Source organism: Paramisgurnus dabryanus, chromosome 8 (genome assembly GCF_030506205.2).
Source record: "Paramisgurnus dabryanus chromosome 8, PD_genome_1.1, whole genome shotgun sequence".
In the NCBI taxonomy this organism is placed as follows: domain Eukaryota; kingdom Metazoa; phylum Chordata; class Actinopteri; order Cypriniformes; family Cobitidae; genus Paramisgurnus; species Paramisgurnus dabryanus.
In genome coordinates this window covers 21,106,192-21,112,198 of record NC_133344.1, presented here as the reverse complement: position 1 = coordinate 21,112,198, position 6,007 = coordinate 21,106,192, and the positions used below count along the sequence as shown (strand labels likewise).

The window sequence follows — 6,007 nt, the reverse complement described above, 5'->3', positions numbered from 1 at the left end:
AAATAAATAAATAAATAAATAAACTACAGAAAAAGTGCTATAAATACCTCAGTCACAACCAAAGAGTCATGTGTTTAGGTTATCTTCCATGTGATTATAAAAGTCATGATCTGATTTTCAGTACAGGGTAAAAGAGAGGACAAATAGCTAAGCTGTGGCTTTAAGGGTGGCGTACATTAGCACTGGGAAGTCCGATTCATTTTAGGAAACTAGCGAGTCGGTTCGTTTGGACGATGAATTCACAGAACCGTTTAACAACGATTCACGAATTGATTTGAGTTGTCTCCCAAAACTCGTCACGTGTAAAAACAGTTAATGCCAACATACGGTCCGTATAACTACTACATTGGTAACAATAGTTTAATGCTAAAAATGAAGGCTAACTACAGCTTAACTAATGTATTTGTAGTTAAACCATAGGCTAATAACCAAAAATCAGCCATGGTCTTGCTTGTAACGATGACATCTGTGGTAAAATTATGGTTATCAGTTCACTAAAAAAACATGCAACACTACTATAATTATTAAACTATTATTTTTCTAGAAAAGATACTTACCTTGTTAAAAGGATAGACCGTGTTAAATAGTTGTGTGTTAGTTGCGTTTTTGTTACTTTGATATAAACTGACCAAGTGCGCGTTTGCGAAATGTTCAGTCGTGTGATTCAGAAACGGTTTGTGAATCGGCTCGAAAGAATCATTCCAGAACGATTCGTTTAAAAAAATCGATGTAGCGTCCATGCTGAGTGTTAGAGGAGTGAACATGGCAATGCAGAGTGCCGGGGATACCTTGAATAAACAATTCAGACAAGCGACTGACTGCAGGACTCAAGAGCAGCAGAAAGCGCACATATGGGGAATAGACGCGTTCAGTCTCATTCCCTTGTCCGTTTATTACAACTGAATTGATCGTAAAGAGAAATATCACGTGCATGTTCGCGACTAGTTCCTAATGCAGCATTATTTTCAACGGGAATCTCTTCTTTCAGCATATGAACAGGTAAGTCTGTATTCGAAAATAAGATTTCATTACTTGTTTATTGTATGAACGCATTGGCAGCCCGCAATGCATTTTATTGTTGTGCGTATATATAAAATAAGCAGGACATGTATGTCACACGTTGACGGTGATGATGGGGTGGTGGGAGCTGACGTTTCCATTTTGTGTCTTCGTGGGTTTTTTGCCCATTGAGTGTTTACATGCAGGCTTGCACATATAATATGTGGGCTTGTTTGATCTAACGCATGTGATCGTAGAGTTAAATGACAACGAAGGCACGTCACAGTAGTAGCTAAATGACATGCAAACGTTTATTTTTCATAAGCATGCTTATAAGAACAAGAATAAATAATAATAAATGATAAAAGTGTTATAAATAAAAATGATAAGAAGTGTGCGGTAGTAAGTAGCCCATTAGTATGATTAATCTGATTGGCACCTTGCTTACCTCATAGTTTATGTGTAGACCCTTCATATGCTTGTGTGACATCTTTAAAGTGCTCTGAGATACTAGATACAAAGCATTCAGCGTTTGTGCTTTTGGGAAGTAATATTTAGTTTGGTTCATCAGTGTTGTAGTGCCTAATAGGATCTGAAGCATTTATTATATGCCTAAGAAAGAGGGTCAGAATCATTTTTGAATATTTTTGTGTGTCGAACAATGTCAGATTATTAAATACAATACACTGTGGGTATTGTTACATGTTCACATTTGTTGTGAGTAACAACAGGAGCTTAACTTTATAATGCTCAGTTGACTCATGGTGGATATGTTAGAATAGATATTTATATGAACCCGGACAATGGGAAGTATTAAATGAAACTTTATAGTCTTTAACTTTATAAAGTTCATTCAGGTTTATAAAGTTCATCAGGGTTTGAATATGGTCAGCTGTGTAAATGTTGATGTTTAAAGCATAACTAAATCAAAAGTGTAGAGGTGGGATCTTCTTACATCATTTCTTGTTTGTACTGGTATTAAAAGTCCTAAATGTTTGCATTTCGGGAGGAACGGCTTACTTAAGATCACATTGACATGTTAACCACAAAGTTGACTACCCACAGGCATTACTTTAATACCTACTTTCTAAACTTGTGGTTTTTTTTGTAAAATATGATTTGCATGTCTTCCTAAATTTATGCGTAAAATAAGCTTTTGTAAACAGTCATATCGTTAAAGGCGTGAATATCTCGGACAGACAGTTAATGATAATATTTGTGTGTTGAATCATTTTGAGTCATGTTTTGTGTATTTTTAAATGAATCATTTCTTATAACATTCCTTTTACTGTTAGTCACGATAAATAGACTAGACCAAGAAGACACGGATAACATAAATAGTGAAATCTCTATTGTCAGATTTTTAAAACAGTGTCAATCTGTGTTTTTTTTTCTATTTCGTTGACAACATGATGTTCACAGAGTCCTAGAGGTTTGGAAACTCCTGCTATGAGTTGTTGTTGTTTTGTAATACTATTATGATAATAAAACTATTATCTCATTTGATAATTTTATAAACTGAATTACGAATCTCTGGTAGGTAGCTGGACTTTGACCGTTGTTGAGTAGGAAGTTGACACTGGCGAACACAGTAATACTCCTGTCATTTTAAACAGGGTGAAATGGTAAATGAGAATACATTCAGGATGAGGAAATGGAGGGATGTATTGAAAATGTGATCTGCTGCTTGTGCGCATTTCATGGAAGGGGGCTCATTGTTCATAAGATAATGACAGGTTCATCTACTGGACAGGGGGTCACCACACCCCTCAATTATAACCCATAATTGATTGTCTATTATGGCGATTGAAGTACATTATTCATAGTTTGCCAGAAAAAAAATTACAGCCCGTCTACTCTCAGATCGGGGTCAGATAAATCAGGAAGAGAGGTGCACACGCAAGCATCGGCTTGTTGAGGAGACAACCGGCTGAACGTGGTCTTGTAAACATCAGGGATCAATGAGAGCACGCTAGCAGTGATCTCAGCACTGCACCAGCTTTTAAGAAGACATTTACAGTGCCTCTTAAATTGGCTCATGTTTTCGGTCCCTGGGGGTGGGGCTGAAAAAAAAGACAAATGCAAGCAAAGAGTCTTGTATTAAACTAATGGCGTAAGCAAAAGTGGAGGGCAAGAGGAAAAGAAGCATCTTAAATCATGTCTCCGTGTGCCAGCTCATCTGTCAGCAGTGCACCACAGAAATTATTTTTCCATCTGTAGAATAGAAATGTCAGACCGATGCGAGCGATGTGTATCAGTGATGTTTTTATAGGGCAGGTTAATATTAGCTATGCAATTTATGGCTCATGTGTTGCTATTATTAAATGGATATTTCACCCAAAAATATATATGTGTTTCTTTATTCTGTTGAAAACAAAATAAGATATTTTGATAAATTATAAAAACCATCACTGATCAAAATATCTTCTTTGGTGTTCAACTGAACAAAGAATTTCATACAGGAATAGAACAACTTTTATTTTTAGGTGAACTATCACTTTCATTTCATATTACGACTTAACGTTTTGATGAGTTAAAGGAAAACACCACCGTTTTTCAATTTTTGACTATGTTCTTACCTCAACTTAAATTAATTAATACATACCTATCTTTTATCAAAGCGTGCACTTTTAATCTTTGTTCAGTGCTTCTTGAATGTGTTAGCATTTAGCCTAGCCCCATTCATTCCTATGGCTCCAAACAAAAGTTTTATTTTGTGCCACCATACTTACTTGCGTAACTACTCATGTAACAGTCTTTAAATAGGGAAAACATGGAAGTGTTATGTGGCTTATAAATTCATCCCTGTTTGGAGCCATAGGAATGAATGGGGCTAGGCTAAATGCTAACACATTCATGACGCGCTGTACAAAGATTAAAAGTGCATGCATTAAAAAAAGATAGGTATATATTCATTCATCTAAGTTGAGGTAAGAACATAGTAAAATTTTGAAAAAACGGTGGTGTTTTCCTTTAAGATCTTTAAGTTGCATAGCCAGAGACTCTTGACATAAAGTTTGGTCACTTTGCGACTTATTTTGGCCATGAATGGCTGACTTGCACAAAGAACTTTTGTTTGGCATAAATATAAGTTTGTATAGTTTTTATATGCATGTTTAGGACAAAAGTATCTATAGTAGTTGATTTCACAGTATTGGACTGCACCTGACTTGAAAAAGTTGAGCTATGTGTGTTCATTGATACATTTTTTATGTAGTTTATTAATATTTTTTTAGTTATCCAGTACACAACCTGCCCATGCACTTCTACAGCTGCACAGTTCTGACCAATCAGATTGGACATTAGTATTTTCTAGGGATGCACCGAATCCAGATTTTTTGAGTTCGGCCAAATACAGAATCCACTGTTTAAGATTCGGACGAAACCGAATACCGAATCCTACTCGCATCCTTATTCCATTAACACAGTAAAACACATTAATAAAGGAAACAACTGCCACAGCAGTGTATTTTTCATTTTATTTGATTTTAACTGTAAAAAAAGGATAGGCAACATTATGCCACGATGACAAGTGGGAAATACTATTTTGACAATTACCATAAGCCTATGCATAATGAAAGCGATGCGGTGTGATGCACTAGTTTTTTCCAGGTGCGTCCACAAAATGTGAACCGCCCTAAGGCTCACCGAAAAAAAATTATTATCTCCACGTCAGCACCCGATGTGTGTAATCAACGGTCACGTGACGTCGACCAGCGTAGCGCAAGCCATGGGTTTGGTTCGGTGGGAAAAAAATCTAAAAATCCATTTTGGTGAGCAGTATGCATCAGATCGGAAAAATATTTTACAACCATAACTTTTAATCCAGTGTTTGAATACTGAGTAGGGCAAGTCTGCAATATGATAAATACTCTTCAGAATAATACCACTATATTTTGTTTGGATGTACGATCAATGTACCTCCCAGATCAATTTTGAATTAGAGTTTATCAAGTCCAGCGGATCATTTCAAAAATATATCATCCAGGCTCCTGTCTTCATGTCTCCAGACAGCTTTAATGGCTGTAGGGATAAAGGCTCCTGCAGGTCACGGTGTGGTAGGATCAGCATAATTGAAGGCTTGAGAGGACACAGTAGGGGCCATGGTTAGATTGGACTTAAGACTGTTATTCAATGGTGTCTTAATTTAACTACCTTCAGTTATATGAAGCAAAGTCCACTGAGAAAAGTGGCTCACTCGAATGCCAATCATTCCTCACCGATCCCGAGACTTTTGAAGGTTACAGGGCTGTGCTTGCCGGGCTGACGGATTGATGTATGTCCCCTGTCGAGAGGAGAATTCGGAGTCCGAGGCCGCCGCAGTGATGTCCTATAAGGCGGGATTGTCCTTCACAACTTAGTTGCTTGTCCTTTCTGGAGCCTACAGAGCTCAGGCAAGGGCATTGTGTCTGCTACAATAAGCCGAGGCTGTGAAGTGCCTTACCCTCACATAATTATATTCCTCTAATGCAAGCATCTTTTACCGTTCATCCACTCACTCCAGCACCCGTGAAGAGCGGCGTAGTCGGTGGCGGTCCGTAGGCATATTCCTACTTCATTATGACTTGGTGTTCGGGGCTTTTTTAGAAATTAAATTGGTTCGGCAATTAACTAAAAGGGGATTTTTAGAATTTATGAATGGCTGAGAAGATTGATATATGGCGAAAGGGGACAGCAGTATGTGAAGTGGACGTGAGGCAGAGGTAAGGGATTTATGGCCACACTGAGGGAAACGTGAAACAAGGTTAGGTGCAAGATTCGCTGTAACCACATTTTAGGATCATGGCAAGCAAGTGAGCCCAATGTTCAGATGGAATTGTCTTTGTGGTAGAGACAAGTGTCTAAGAGGCTGTTTACACATTGTATTAAGATGTGTTTTCGTGTGGAAGAGAGAAACACATTCCTGGTATTTAAATCCGTCTCTCTTGTTCACTTTCGACCACTTCTGTCCTGAATTACTTTGAGGACTGGTCTGTGGGGACTGTGGGTGAGTCCCTCTGCTTTTGTT

The 6,007-nt window shown here is 37.7% G+C and overlaps 1 protein-coding gene across 1 annotated transcript in view; it reads left to right on the top strand.

Moving 5' to 3' along the window:
- Positions 1 to 724: 724 nt before the first annotated feature.
- nrip1a (nuclear receptor interacting protein 1a) overlaps positions 725 to 6,007 on the top strand; it is a 44,276-nt gene continuing 38,993 nt past the window's right edge. Inside the window, exon 1 of the mRNA XM_065280917.2 lies at positions 725 to 999. The gene's annotated coding sequence lies outside the window, so the exon portion shown is untranslated. The remainder of the gene's footprint in view (positions 1,000 to 6,007) is intronic.